The following is a 16,465-nucleotide window of genomic DNA, read 5'->3' as shown; positions in this document are numbered from 1 at the left end:
CAGCAAAAGCCTCTGAGGGTTGTTGGGTATCTTATAAATCCAATTTATCTATGACTCACTCCATGTCTTTCCAGTTTTTATTTTATGAATCCCTCTCACTGTGCCTGGGATTTGCAGCCAAGTTTTTTCCAATGCAAAAAAAAAATGTTCACTGAAGAGGAAGCAATTTGTTTCAATTAATTTATTTTGTTTACATTCTTTAAATCGATTGCAACACCTCATCTTCACATCCCACATTTTTGTGAATTGTATTAATCTGAGATTGCATTTATACTTGTACAGTGAGGTCATTGTGAACTGTTTTGAGAAGTACATCAACTCAAATGTGACAGAATAAATTGGGGTGACACTGGGACTTTGAAAGTTCAATTGTGAGGGTTGGTTTTGTAGGGCTGTACAACAAGGTGAGCCTAACAATTCTACAAAGTTTAGAAGAAAGTATGTGCACAGCTAGAAGGGCTGATGACTCAGATCTGTGAACCTGGTTCAAAACTGACCACCAGAGCTATTTATTGGGGTTTGTATGTCCTTCTTTTGAATGAATGCATTTCCTCCCATATTTTAAAGTTTATAAATTACTTAGCCAAGCAGGGCACACAAAATTCTGGAAGAACTCAGCAGGCCAGGCAACATCCATGAAAAACAGAATAGTCAATCCTGATGAAGGGCCTCAGCCTGAAACGTTGACTATTCTCTTTTCCATAGATGCTGCCTGGCCTGCTGAGTTCTTCCAGCATTTTGTGTGTGTTTCTTGGATTTCCAGCATCTGCCGATTTTCTCTTATTTGAAATTATTTAGGCAATTTAAATTGTCCAGAATGTAGAGTAAGTAGATGAGAATGTTGGGGCAATGATAGGTATAGAGAGGGATCAGTGTAAATGGGTTCTTGATAGTCAGCAGAGAAAATAGGCCAAAGGGCCCACTTCCCAGCTGCATGATCTATGGCTTTATTAAAAATGCTGAAGAATCATACTTGGTTTATAAGGAACACAACAGGCTAGTCAAAATGATCATGCTTCCTGGCCAAACAACCTAGAATTTGGGTCATGGTGGTGACATAAAGATTCAACTATTCTTGAGATGATATTTCTTTATTCAAATGGTTATGAATCTTCGGAATACTCAAAAGGGAAGGAAAGTGGAGCTGAAGTGGAAGATCTGCTCTGATTGTTTGGTGCAGCAGACTTAATAGACAAAATGATCTGGCTTTGTTCCATTTCTTATATTACATTTAGTTTGTATGAAGCAGAGTGTGAAAGATTGAGGATTGATATGATCAAAGCTATATAAATTAATGGAGTAGATACACAGTAATTGTTGGAGACACAAGAGATGACAGACGCTGGAATCTGGAGCACAACATGCTCAGCAGATCACACAGCATCTGTAGGAGGAAAGAAGTCGTCTATTATTTGAGTCAAAATCCTGCATCAGGACCCAGTAATTGTTTCCTCTCTGAGGAAGTCAAATATGATGGGATACAATGTTTAAAAACAGCGATGACATTTAGGAAGAAATCAGGAAGCAACTCTCACAGAAAGCTAGAAAGTAGAAACAAAATGTTCCCCTGTGAAGCCACAGGATAGTAGAAACCAATTAGAATGATCAAGACTAACTATTTTACATCAAGGGTAGAGAGTGATATTAAGCAAAGATGAATAAATGGAGTCGAGATGCCGCCATGATCTAATCAAATAGCACAGAAGGATGATGGATCAAATGACTTTGGTTCTGCCTCAGCTGCTCCTGAAAAGAGAGAAATTTCAGAAACTGGTGCATATAAAAAAGAGAGATGTAAAAGTGAGAACAGAAGCACATATAAAACCAGAATGGTTGGTGCTGGAGTGGCCCTGTGCCTCCATATCCATTTAAGCAACAAAAAGGACAATATTTCATTGAGCTGTTTAGGAGATGTGAATGAGATATACTGTACATTACTAACTGGGCTTAAATACAGCAAAAAACACACAAGTTTTTGTATTGATTTTAGGCAGAGACTATTTTACTCAGCTCACAGTTATAATCCTTAAAAAATGGAACAATTACACATTTTCCATTAAAGCGTTCAATATTTATGATTGAGAGCACTTTTGTTCTGACATTTCTTATTCATCAATGATTACTTAATGAATTTTTAAAGATGTACTTAAGTTCAATATCAATATGAAGCTTCAGAATAACAATAATACTGATTTACAGGTAGCATTTCCCACTTAATGAATGCATATTCAACAATAATTAAGAAGATCAACACTGTTCAGGAAAAAGAAACCCAACTGATTAATATTCTATCCACAACCTACAAACATTCCCTCCCTCCACCCAGAATGAGTATTCTGTAGACTTACTATGCGTTCTCCCCAATCAGCATCACTGAAAAGCAGGTTACCTGCTAATGGCCTCATTGCTTTTTGCAAATTTAAACAGGAGTGATAATAGAGCTTCTCAATACAATCTTTAAAATCTGTGGCTCACAACATCCAGAGGGCAAAGGAATTAAAAGCACGAGAATGCCTTGACCTACTGTTCTCCTAGTTAGATACCATCTCTTCAAAATAAATTGCCATTTATTTTGCCAAGGTTGTTTCGAAAGCGAAAAAAATCTTGCATTTCCCCTTAATGGTACTATGGGAATATCTTCAGCACAGGCTCTGATATAATTCAAGAAGATAGCCCACCATCTTCTCCAGGGCATCCAGGTGCGGCCAACAAGTGCAGGCCTTTTCAGAAATGTCCACATCCTGGGGGTTCAATTCTGATCTGGATTAGTGACTGTGTAAATAATTTATCCTTATAACTGCATAGATTAACCCCAAACACTCCAGTTTCCTCCCACATCCCAAAGATGAGTTTGTTGGTAGATTCATTGACCATAGCAAATTGCCTATTTTGTGTAGGTGAGTGTTTGAATTGGGGGGAGAGGGAAAATAGGATTAATGTAGAAGTAGTGTAAATTGGCCTTCTCTGAGGATCGTCAGCTTGTCATGATGGAGTGGCTTGTGAGTTCCTGCGATTCCGAAAGCAATGCCATCTGGAACTTAGCTCCTGGTAGGGTCACTCATGGTGATAAGTTCAAGGGGGAAGTTCCAGACAAAGAGCGATCCAACCAAGATCTCAAAAGTGGAAATGGCAGAAGATGATGACACATCACAATGGCAGGGAAGCCAGAGGAAGGCAGCAGCAGTGAAGGGTCCACAGTCGTCTTGGATGCCATGCCACTGGACCCTGATCGCGATCTGTCAAGAACCATGTGGTGCTGCCTTTGCATTAGCCTCCCATGTTAAATAAAGTCATGTATAGGTGTTCTCCATTAAGGGAATAACTCCTTAGAAGAGCATCATACTCAACTCAAGTGATTGTATTACAGGTATAAATTGGTGGTTAATGGTCAGGATGAACTAATTGGGTAAAAGGACTTATTTTATGATTTCCCATTGATTGTCCAGTGATTCAAGAAAAAGTCAAGCTATAATCCAATTATTTAAAATAAAATTAAGTGTTAACTTCCATGGAATACACTGTAACCAAGAAATGTATTTTAAGAGTCAGTAAGTATAGGTTTGAATAAATCTATGAAGTTATGAATTGCATAACGTTAAATTAGTAGGTCCATGAAGCAGCCCATAATGGAGCTACAAAATTTCTATCTGAAATTGCCAGCTCATTGAGGATGAAGGCTATAAAGTTTTGCATGCAAATAAAATGGTTTTACTTTGGAAACAGATGCCAAAGAGAACATTACTTACAAAAAATGAGAAATCTACTCAGTTTCAAGACTGTTGAAAGCTAATGGGTTCTTCTCAGCCATGGAGATTGTATTGGGGAATTTTATAATAAAGCTAATGCTCAGAATCCTGGTCTATGGTCTCTGTTCTATAAAATTCATATCACAGCAATGGCATGCCCAGAGCTAAATCTGCTGATTGCCTGATTCTCAAATTTGTATGCTTGCTGACTGGCCAAGAGGGTTGCTTTCATTTCTGGGGTTTGCATATAAAATAGGACATTCAAGCCAACATTTTCATCACAGATCATGTTATTCTAGTAACTTTACATGAACACAACAGTTATCAATTACATGCAGCCCCTTGAACAAACAATTTCTTAGATTTTAAGTTGTGCTGTGGCCCTTCCCAGTGGAGTGGCAGTTTCAGCTTCACTCTCAGGACTTCAGTTATGGGCTCAATTATGGCTGATAGTTTACAAAAGGGTTCTGAGCAGATGATTAGCAGTTTTCAGTAAGCTGATGGTTCTCCAGTATTAGGTGATATTTGCCTCAGTGAATAGCCCTGGGAATAGCAATGCAACACACTACTGGCCTGTACTGTGCAACTGATCAGAATAAACCTTGAAAAATAACATCTCTTCCAAGAACTTACTTTTGGCAAAAGCATTTTCTAGAAGAAAATAAATGATGTTTTACCGATTAGTCCATGAACAAACGAATTCTTTCCGATAACGTTTTCCACAAGGCATTGGTGGTGCTGTCCAGTCCAGCTAAAAAAGATTTTGCTGCACTGTCCAACAGAAAGGAATTTTCAGAGGAAAGGAGGCCATACACGTTCTTCATAATGCTGCTTCAGATAGAAATTCAGCACATGGACACATCTGGAGTTTATGTATCCAGGCTCCATGCAGAGCTTAGTGAATCTGCACACAAAGGTAGCCATTAAAATGAGGGTCATGCTGAGTTTGTGTTTGTTCGCTTTTTCAGGAAGTTTGCTCTTCAAGGTTTTGCGAACCTAAGACATCTTTGAACTCTATATGAAATGGAAATGAGCAGAGATGTTTGGTAAAGCAAAATTGTAGGATACAGACCACAAATGCACCAAGAAGAGTAATACCAAGAGTAGCTTGCATCCAATAACCGGGTAACCAATAGCAAATAATCAGTGACAAAGAGAGATTGTTGGTTGCTAGAATAACACAAATACGTCCTGACCTTATCTATATATCCCTTCCCAATTTTGATGCATATGCTGGCTCCTCTGAACTATATTCCAAGCATGTTCAGGGTAATCAAATCCGAGAGTGAAAGGACCAAAGAACATGATTGCGCTTTCAATGAGATTCATTTTGGCTCCTGAAGCCAATTCATTGACCACATTTTCTCATCATTTTACAGACTGACAAGAAGAAGGTAATGTCATCACATGCTGGGGACTTAGGCCTAAAATTAAGAACATGAGTTGTTGATTCCTTGAAAGTAAGTCCAAAGGTTGCGTTTAATGATCAGTTCAGAATTGTGGTGAATGAAGTTGTCCATAATAGTTCAGGAGCCTAATGGTTGAAGGGTAATAATGGTTCTTGAACCTGGTCATATGGGACCCAAGTCTCCTGAACCTCCTTCTTCCTGATGGCAGCAGCAAGAAAAGAGCATGGCCTGGATGGTGGGGGGTCCTTGATGATGGATGTTGCTTTCTTGTGGCAGCACTCTTTGTAGATGTGCTCACTGATGGGGAAGCCTTTTCCGGTGATGAACTGGGCTATATCCACCATTTTTTTACAGGTGTCTCCATTCCAAACCATTCAGGATGCTCTCCACTGTTCATCTGCAGAAAATTGTCAGAGTTCTAGATGACACGCCAAATCTGCAAATTCTAAGAAAGTAGAGGTGCTGCCATGCTTTCTTTAAATTACATTTATGTGCTGGTCCCAGGACAGATCCTCTGATATGATAATGCCCAGGAATGTATCTGCTTCCCTCACCTCTGGCAACTCATTCCATGATTTGAATTCAGTGCCAATGACTACTTTAAATGGGCATGAGTGGTTTGAGTTATTTTTATCTAGATTATTATTCCAATAAAAACAGAACTACTTAATCTCATGTGAAACTTGTTCCAAATACCTTATTTAGGAAATACATCAGCACAGCCAGCTGGTGGTGCTGAAGCTTTACTTACAAAGACCAATTACCTCCTGTATCATTCAGAATCAAATACAGAATTTGTACAGTACATAAGAACACCCAAATATGTTTAACTTTAGGCCTTGGATCTACAAATAAATGTGCACCTTATAATTTTAGGAAGGTATGTACATAACTCTACAAAAGGCATCAGATTTAAAGTCCCACTCATGCTCCTGCTGAAATCATGTAATTCAATGTTTGTAAAGTGAAAAAAAACTAAGCCAAAGTCTGAGATTCATAAATAGTTCTAAATACTCTCTTATTAATCTAAAGTCAGTATATGTTGTTACAGAGGAAGAGAAGTTGGCCATTTTCTTGCTAACAATATGGCTTAAGTACAGTTATGCGAAAAAATGCAGTAGCCAATTTTAACACAGTAAACTTGCACAAAGGGATAATGGCTACATAACCTACATTAGTTTATTTGCGACATAAACATTAACAGAAACATTAGAGAGAATGCCCTTGCTCTTCTTAGAACAGTGCTTTCTAATTGTTACATGGGAGATCAAGAGGCAAACAAAACAATGGTTTAATGTTTTGTGCAAAGAATGGTTCCTTCAATAGCGCAGCACTTCCTCACTAGCTGCACGGATTTTATGTTCAGGTCTACAGAGTGGGTCTATCTGACTCAGAGTTGAGAGCTGCAGCTGAGAAAGCTAAAAATAAGATTGAATTAATTGGTTTGAGGCAGATTTTTTCAGCTTGAACTGTGGTAGAGAGAGTTACAAGGCTCAATTGTTGTACAGAATATTGCCAACTCTTAATAAAGTTATTGCTTTCCATTTCATATTGCATAAGACAAAGTCAGGGTCACACGGCCAACCAAATGGTTTGATGTCTGGCATGGGTTGGACTATCATATTTCAACATCTAGCATTGGTTTTGCTGGGCAGGATTTGATTCTCAGTGGAATTCCAAAATAAATGTTTTTTAATCTTGAAGAATGTTTAAAAGTACAAATGCATTGAAATATTTTCACCTGTGGAGCACCTCCAGAAGTAGGAGACACAAGGTAGTACTAGGGGAGAGTCAATATATATATATATATATATATATATATATATGTATGTATGTATATAATCAGGGAGTTTATCTTCACTCAGAAAACATCAAGAAAATAAAACTCATTACTCAAGAGAGGTTGAAGCCAAAAGAATGGATTTATTTTGGGGAAATAATATACGCAAGAGAAAATGGAATAGGAGGATGGTCACATAGGGCTTGCTGGAAATGAGATAAGCTCTTCAGAATCATTAGCACTGGTACACACTCCAGATGAACTAACGATATAGTTGAAGGCATTCAAAGCCTCTAGGATTAGTACTAGTCAACTTGCTCACAACAAAATTGCACTTCAAAGGGTCACATTTTACCTTTGATAAATGTTTAGGCTTCCTTGTCATTGTCAAAACTTTTATTAGTTTTCAGTTTGGCTGCTAAAGAGTTGTACTTTCTTGACAGGAACATAATGTTGGCGGGTGGCAGTGGGGGGAAAGATAGGAATAGAAAATTATATTTGTCCTTTGTATCTTCTTCAAACCTCATCATCTTAGTTTATAAGAGTAGAACTGAATAAGGAAAAAATCAGTAGCAAGGCTATTGCTTGTGTGTAGCTTTTCATCGACTCCATTGCATTTCTTTGTTCTACTGTGAATGCCTGCAAGAAAATAAATCTCAGGGTTGTATATACTGACATATATGTATTTTAATAATAAATTTACTTTGAACTTTGATATCTAGAGAGAAACTTTCATGTAGTTAATTGTGGAATTTTGGCACTTAGGCACATTTTGAGTTTGCAGAAAACATAAGCCTTTCTTTTTTTGCATCTTAGTAGCCTGCACAATTTTTGGACAAGGAAGTACTTGGAAACTTGAATTTAGTGAGACTCATGGACCATGTTACTATTTACTCAGCAGCCTACCATGAACGGTGTAATCAGAATAAATAAAGAAAAATGATCGCATATGATTGAAATTAAGTTACTGGAGTGCACAGATTACAGAGAGATGCAACACTGGATCTCCTCATAGGAAATGAGGCGTGAGCAATTAGAGGAAGTATCTGTTGGCATGGACTTTGGGTCCAGTGATCATAATTCAATTAGATTCAAATAGTTATGGAAAAGGACATTGCAGATTCACAGGTTAAGGTCCTGAACTGGGACAGAGCAAATTTTGGAGTCATCAGGCAAGATGGCTGATTGTGCTTGGAAAGGAGCATCTGCAAAATGAAAGGCTTTTAGAAGTGTGAAGTCAAGGGTTCAGGTGCTGCATGTTCCTATTAGGGTGAAGGGTCAAAGGTGGCTGGTTTCTGGAATCTTGATGATGAGAGATAGAGGTTCTAGTAAGGAAAAGGCATTCATAGCACATAAGCAATTAGTAACTAGTGAATTTCTTGATGACTAGAAGAGGTGTAGGAGTATAATTAAGAGACAAGTAAGGAGGGAAAAAAGGGGATGAGAAGAATCTGGCAGGCAAAGTGAGGCAAAATCCCTAGAGATTCTATGGGTATATTGAGAGTTAAAAGATGCCAAGAGACAGAATAGGTCCCCTTGAAGACCAGCATGGCCATTTGTGCATGGAACCAAAGGAAATGGGAAAGATTTTTAATAAATATATCCCTTCAGCATTTACTGTGGATAAAATAATGGAAACTAAGGAAATGGGAGAAATGAGTGGAGTTGTCTTAGACCATATACAAAATAACAGGGAGAATATAATAGAGGCCTTAACATGCATTAGGTTAGATAAATCCCCAGGGCCTGATCTATTCCAATCTCAGATCTTGTGGGAAGTCAGAAAACAAGTTGTGGCGGTCCTTGCAGAGACCCTGTAGCTTTTTCTGATCGTGTGCATACCAGATGGTGATGCAATCAGTCAGACTGCTCTCCATACTATATCCTAGAAATTTTCTAGAGTCTTTGGTGACATACCAGATCTTCTTTAACTCTTAATGAAACATAGCCACTAGCGTGCCTTCTTTGTAATTGCATCAGTATATTGGGCCCAGGATATATCTTCAGAAATGCTAACACCGAGAAACATGAAGCTACTCACCCTTTCCATTGAAGACCTCTCAATGAGAACTGCTGTGTGTTCTCCTGATATTTCTTGCTTGAAGTCCACAATCAATTCCTTATACTTGATGACGTTAAGTGCAAGATTGTTGTTGCGACACCATTCAACCAGCAGATTTCACTTCTGTATGCCTCCTTGTCACAATCTGAGATTTACTCGGGTTAGAGGGTCAGTGGTTTGCCAGTTCTTACTGGAGCAGCAGGGGAATGTACCAACACTTATGGAATCTCAGCCACTGTTTCAGTAGTTACAAACACTTTCAAACTTTTTTCTGAAGAAAATGGTTTGAATAGGAATGAATAGAATAAAGTGGCTATCTGTTATTTATTGAAAATAAATTACTAGCAGTTCTGTTACAGAAAGGAAACTAGATCATTTTCTCAGCTGCTCAGTTTCTGCCCTCTGGGGGGAAAGTTCTCATTATTATTTTCTAGTTGCCCTCTTTGTTGATGGAAGACCATGTCAATACAGCTCTGTCCAGACTTTGAAAAACCCTGGCCAGATCCCAACAGGAAACAGACTCTTCCTCCTGGGCCACTTCAATACCAAGATCTAAAAGCTGCCAAGGAAAGAGCAGTGAAAGTAACTCCAGTGGAGCCCTTCTCCCAACAAAATGCTTGGACTTCAGTCATTTCATTTCTAGCACAGCTTTCATTGAGAGAAGAGCTCAAGACTTCACAAAAGTTGCCCAGGCACATACTTAATAGATTAGGTCAACACCTGAGCAAAACATTGCAAGAATGTTTGCTCCATCTATGTTACGAGAGGTTCTATAATTGACAGATCAACCATCGATAATGTTGATTCCATTATCTTGGTCCTAAAACAACAAAAAACTGTGGCAAAAGGTCTCACAGGCACACAAACAAAATGGCAGCTCCAATCAAACGGAAGCTGCATAGTGTCCAATGGTGGTCAGCTCTGAAGCCGGCTATATGTAGCACTGATGAAGCCACTCAACTTGTTTCTCCACCAGACAACACACACAAACACCAGAAATACTTTGATCAGGAGATTCAGAAGCTAGTTGATCACAATGCAAAGTATTCTTTAATTAGAAACTCAATGAGTCAAGGGAAAGAAAACAGTTTTGTGCGCACATGAAACTGACATCCAACAAATAAAATGTCACTTGGAGTACAGAGTATGAATGAAAGGAACACAGGCAATCTAGCAACTAGTGAATAATCATAATATGCTGGATTCTTCAGTGTCGTCAAGTCTATCAATTGTTCAAACGCCCAAGGGTCCACCTGCAATTAAATTGATAGGCCATCTGCAGGAAGAAGTTCTTAGGACAACCCCTGACCCAACACTTTCCAAAAAGATACTGTATTAGGTTAATTGACCAATCTGCCTTCTATCCCTTTTTTTAAATCAAAAAGGAAAATTGCCTTTGTCGCTTTCTATTCCACTGGACCTTTCCAGAGCCTGAGGAATTTGGGAGATCATGTGCAACCCATGCATAATTTTGAGCCATTTATTTTAAGTTCCTAGAAGGTGTACCATCAAGTCTGGGAAACCTGTCAGACTTTAATTACAGTTTCACTTTCTTAGTGACTGGGACATTTTCAAATTCCTCCCTATCTTATGCTCCCGATTTTCAATCATATTCAGGATATCTCTAGTGTCTTCTATCTTACACAAATATTTATAAACAATAGACAATAGGTGCAGAAGTAGACCATTCAGCCCTTCGGGCCTGCACCACCATTCTGAGATCATGGCTGATCATCTACTATCAATACCCAGTTCCTGCCTTGTCCCCATATCCCCTGATTCCCCTATCCATAAGATACCTATCTAGCTCCTTCTTGAAAGCATCCAGAGAATTGGCCTCCACTGCCTTCCGAGGCAGTGCATTCCAGACCCCCACAACTCTCTGGGAGAAGAAAGGAAGTAGTCTTCCTTTTTACATACTTACAAAAGCTCTAATGTCAATCTTACTCTCATAATATATTTTCTCCTTCTTTCCTGCTTCTTCACACTTTGCTTCTGCTCTCCATAATCAAATCCTTTTCAGAGTAATAATGGAACAAGCATTGCTGTGATTAGGTCTGGAAATTTTTCATTATAAAAAAAGGAATACTATTTGTCTCCTTAAACGAATCAGTATTGTGGTTGATTACCCACCTCATCCAAATCTTAACCTGAATTACCAAATTCTTATTAATCCAGAAATAGATGAAATTCAACATGTCACCTGTGGAACGAGATGAGCCAACACACTTGATCACTGTTACACTACTATCAGGAATGCTTAGCATGCCATCCCAAGCCTGCATTTTGGTAAGTCTGATCATCTGGTTGAATTTTTACTCCGGCATATAGGCAAAGACTGAGGATCACAAATACTATGAGAAGGACCATAAAAGTACAGTCAAGGGAGGCAGAGAAAAAAGTTTAAAGGACTGCTTTGAATCAGTAGATTGGACCATATTCAGGGATTCATCTTTGGATCTGAATGAATGTGCCACAATCATCACCGACTCCATCAAGACCTGCATGGATAAGTGTGCGCCTTCGGGAATATACTGAACATATCCAAACCAGAAGCCCTGGATGAACCATGAGATTTGCAATCTGCTGAGGGCTATATCCGTGGTACTCAAGACCAGAGCCCTACAAGAAGTCCAGGTACAACCTACAGAAGACCTCATGAAAGCAAAAAGACAATTCTCTGTGAAGTTAGAGACACAATCTGATGCACAACAGCTGTGGCAGGGTTTGCTTGCCATTACTTCCTATAAAGCAAAATCTAACAGTATAAATGGCAGTGATGCTTCACTCTCCAGTGAGCTCAATGCGTTTTATAAGACCATAAGATATAGGAGAAGATTTAGACCATTTGACCCATCGAGTCTGCTCTGCCATTTCATCATGGATGATCCAATCTTCCTCTCAGTTCCAATCTTCTGCCTTCTCCCTGAGTCCCTTCATGCCCTGACCAATCAAGAATTTATCAACCTCTGCCTCATACATACAGACTTGGCCTCCACAGCTGCCTGTGGCAAAAAATTCCACAAATTCACCACTCTCTGGCTAAAGAAATTCCTCATCTAAATTCTAAAAGGACACCCTTCGATTCTGAGGCTGTGCATGCTTTGAAAGAAACAATAAAACTACATCCGTGTGAATCCCCAAAGCATCTGGTGATATTGTGATCTCTGTCTCAGACCCTGATGTCAGAACATCTTTTAAGAGGATGAACCCTCACAGTGCATCAGGTTCTGGTGGTGTATCTAGCAGGGTACTGAAAACCTATGCTGACCAACTGGCTGGAGTGCTGAGGACATCTTCAACCTCTCACTGGTTCATTCCGAGGTTCCCACCTGCTTCAATAGGGCATCAATATGTCATGATGTCCGCTGGCAACATCGAAACCCAAGTGCAGAGGAAAGACAGACTCCAATGTAGAGGCAGCGACTAAAGGTTATTCCTAAGAATTCCAACAAAACATCGGCACCCGTGAGACAAAACATTCTCAAAACTAGGACCCATGATTAGCACTAATCAGGTGTCCACTTAAATAATACAAGTAACACGGAATCCCGAGCCCATCAAAATAAACTTAAGTTTAAACAGAAAGCACCAGGAGACTGCATTACAAAGAGCAAGACACTTGGGAAAAGCACAAGGAAATCTAAGCGATTAACTACACTCATTAAACACCAATTAACCAATTCAGGTGCTCTAAAAAGCTCGAAGCCCAATGCTCTCTGGCTTCCTGCACAGGCCCAAAGAACTCATTACACAATCATACCAGTGCCCAAGAAGAGCAGGGTGAGGTGCCTCAACAACTATCGGTCGATAAGCACTCACATCTACCGTGATTAAGTGGTTTGAGATGTTGGTAATGGCTAGATTTAAGTACTGCCTTAGCAAGGATCTGGACTGGTGTCTTCAAGATGGCGGCGGCCACTTTGGAATGAATATCTGTAATCTGTCAAGTAGGGAGCCTTGTACAATCCTGATTTGATGGAGACGGATGTGTGAAGCACGGAGGAACATTTGGTTAAACTTTTGAAATGCTTGTTTCGCTGCCGCTGCTACTGTGCGATCAGAAAAATCTCTGGGAGGAAGGCCCCGAATCCTCGGCTTTGCCTGTTGCTTGGCGGCCGATTCCGGGGGTCGAAGCGCTCGGCAGAGATGGCGCTCGATGCTCGATGTCAGAAAGCTGGTCGGAGGCTCGAAGTTTTCGGACGGACTCGGAGTTGACTGTGGTCAGAACTCCCAAAGTGCTGCATCACCAAGCTGCAGCGCTGGAGGTTCAGGGCAGGAAGAGTTTTTCTTCCTTCTACCGTCTGCGTGAGATGATGGGCTGTCGGGACTTCGAGACTTTTTTTAAACCGTGCCATGGACTGCTCTTTATCAGATTACGGTATTGCTTTGCACTGTTGAAACTATGTGTTATAATTATGTGGTCTTTTGTCAGTTAGTCTTTTATCAATTATGATATTGTCTGCACTGTTAAAACTATATGTTAACTATAACTATGTGGTTTTGTGTATGTCTTGTAGCTTTAGTTTTGTCTGATGAGTTTGTAGTTCCTTTCCGGGGAATGTGCTAAGACGGTAACGCGATATCGATACGCAGCAGCCTCTCCGGACTCTGGATTGGGGATTACCAAACGTAATGTGGTTTTTCTTGTGTGGTCTGTTTTGTGCTTTTTTGTGATATCATTCCAGAGAATGTTGCCTCATTTTTAACTGCATTGTATTTGTGGTTTATAAATGACAATAAACTGAATCTGTATCTGAATCTGACCCAATGCAATTTGCCTAATGTCACAATAGGTTTACAGCAGCTGCTATCTCACTGGCTCTCCTTTTGGCTTTGGAGCACCTGGAAAACAGCAAAACATACATATATCAGGCTGCTGTTTATTCAGAGTCATTTATCACATGAACAAGTATGTTGAAATGTACAACGAAATGCATTGTTTGCAACCAATATACCCAAGGTGGGTTGGGGGCAATCTGCAAGTGTCATGCATAGTCCAGTGCCAACATAGCATGCTCACTATGTTCAGCAGAACAACATAAGCAGCAACAACAACAGAACAAAACAAGACAACAACCAATTACAGTGTGGTGTTCAAAACCCTCGCGTCTAATCAACAAGCTTCAAAGCCTGGGCTTCTGCATCTGGATCCATAATATCTTCATCAGGAAACTGCAGGCACTGCAGACTGGTAATAACATTTCTTCCTCACTGACAATTACCATAGGTGCATCTCAAGGATGCATGCACGTTTAACACACTGCTCAATTCTCTCTATACTTATGACTGGCTCGGCTCAACTATTCCAAAATAGCTAATCTCTTAAATTCACCAACAGTGTTCACCGATGACAACACTGCTGTTGGCAGAAACCTCAGATGGCAAAAAGGAGATGTACAAGAGCAAGATAGATTGGCTGGTTGAGTGGTGTTGCACTCAACATCAGCAATACCAAGCATGATTGTGGACTTCAGGAAAGGAAGTTGGGAGAGCACACACAGTCTTCAATGAGGGGTCCGTCATGGATAGGCTGAACAGCTTCAAGCTCCTGGGCATCAGCATCTCAGAAACTCTACCCTGGGCCCTACACATTGATGCAATCATGAAGAAGGCATGTCAGTGACTTTACGTCATTAAGAATTAGAGGAGATTTGGTATATCACCAAAGATTCTTGGAAATGTCTACAGATATACAGTGGAGACCATTTTGACTGGTTGGATTACCTTCTGTTATAGATGCCCCAATGTGCAGGATTGAAAGAGGCCGCAGAGGATTGGAGACTCAGCCAACTCCACCACCAGCCCAGCTGTTCCCACCACTGAGAACATCTTTAAAAGGTGGTGCCTAAAGAAGTTGGCATCAATGATTAACGACTCTCACCATCTGGGACATGCCCTCTTCTCATTACTATCATCAGGAAAGAGGTACAAGAGCCTGCAGACCCACGCCCAAGAATCAAGAAACCATTTCCTCCCTCCACCATCAGATTTCTGGATGGTCCATGAATACTAATGACCTCATTATTCCTCTTTCACACTTATTTTTGTAACTTATAGTAATTTTTATATCTTGCACTGTACTATTGTCACAAAACTGTGATAATAAACCTGACTCTGATTCAAAATAGCTAATCTCTTATACAATGTACATCAATTTGAGTCTTCCTTACTCAGATTGAGAACCACTGAACCATGATTAGCTTTATTTGTCACATGCATGTTGAATCATTGAAACACACAGTGAAATGTGTCACCTGCATCAACAACCAATACAGTCCAAGGACGTGCTGGGGGCATCATGCATGTGACAGCATGCTTCCAGTGCTAACAGAGCACGCCCACAACCCACCATCTCTTACTAACCCGTATATCTTCAGAACGTGGGGGGAAACTGGACTACCTGGAAGAAATTTCCTCACAGCCTCTCCCTTGTTAATCTCTCTAAGGAAGGAAGCAAAATAAATAAAGGGTGAATGAAGCACAAGAAGATTTCATCAATAATTACTGATGCAAAGCACAAACCACAACACCACAAAAACCACATTCTCATCCTGGTCTTTAAAAAAATGTAAGAAGCGATAATCTATTGTGATTAATTGCTGATCTGATTCAAATCCTGAGCATATCATCAGATAAATAGAAAATGTTTTTTTTTGCAACAGGAAATATTTAGTTCTAGGAACCACGGAGTTGGCAAGAGAAAAGTTAAAGCCTTCGGCAACCATTGGTCTTAAATCTAAACTACATATAACTGCTATTCATTTACTGAATTAAACCTCTGGAATGGCAAATTTTTAATGGAACAACTGAACGTCAAGCCTTCTGTGGAGATTTCCTAGAGTGACCCAAAGGAAGTAAATACTTCAATTACATAGAGAGATTGGAGAATACCATGTGGCTGCAGAGATTCGTTGGAGGTGATCAAATTGTGTACAATGGGTTAGAAAAGAACTTCCTGATGTTATTGACGAGGGTTAATATTTAAAAGCCAGAACTTTAAGATAATTGGTTTTAAAAAAAGGACAGAAATGTCAAATAACGTGCTGCATGATAGGGTGATGGTATCACAGAAATGTATTTAAAAATTTAGTGATTTTTATTCAACTTTTATCAACTTTCTCCTTCACCGTTCGCAGAACAAATTCTAATAAATCTCTCACTCCCTGAAATGGGTACAGGACTCTCACTGGGGATTAAATCTGAGATTTAAAGCTTTATTTTTCTCTTTATGAAACCAATGATCTCATGTACCCTTAACAGTACCTCACGTCCTATTACTTTCAAGTATTTATGAATCTACATCCACAACAGAAACAGCAGTTTTACAAAGTTATAAACTTACTATGAGTCCTTTCCTTCGGAATTTAATCCGAAAACGTGATGGGCTGAAACCCAGCCATTGACAACCGGCGGTTCCCAAGTGTGGTGGTGTGTGCGTGATGACGCCACGGGCATTGCGTGGCCT

The 16,465-nt window shown here is 39.7% G+C and overlaps 1 long non-coding RNA gene across 2 annotated transcripts; it reads right to left on the bottom strand.

The window, feature by feature from the left end:
• Positions 1–1,632: 1,632 nt before the first annotated feature.
• LOC140731109 (uncharacterized) lies at positions 1,633–16,431 on the bottom strand. 2 transcript variants are annotated; one of them, XR_012099729.1, is made up of 3 exons: positions 16,343–16,431; positions 15,364–15,441; positions 1,633–1,746 (listed from the first exon to the last, which is right to left on the bottom strand). It is a non-coding gene; the product is annotated as an uncharacterized lncRNA (long non-coding RNA). The 2 variants fall into 2 exon arrangements; XR_012099730.1 differs by lacking the exon at positions 1,633–1,746 and adding an exon at positions 13,501–13,842.
• Positions 16,432–16,465: the final 34 nt, after the last annotated feature.

The sequence above is a fragment of the Hemitrygon akajei genome, chromosome 7 (genome assembly GCF_048418815.1).
Source record: "Hemitrygon akajei chromosome 7, sHemAka1.3, whole genome shotgun sequence".
Taxonomy (NCBI): Eukaryota; Metazoa; Chordata; class Chondrichthyes; order Myliobatiformes; family Dasyatidae; genus Hemitrygon; species Hemitrygon akajei.
The sequence above is the reverse complement of the archived record's forward strand: the minus strand, read 5'-3'. Positions and strand labels throughout refer to the sequence as shown.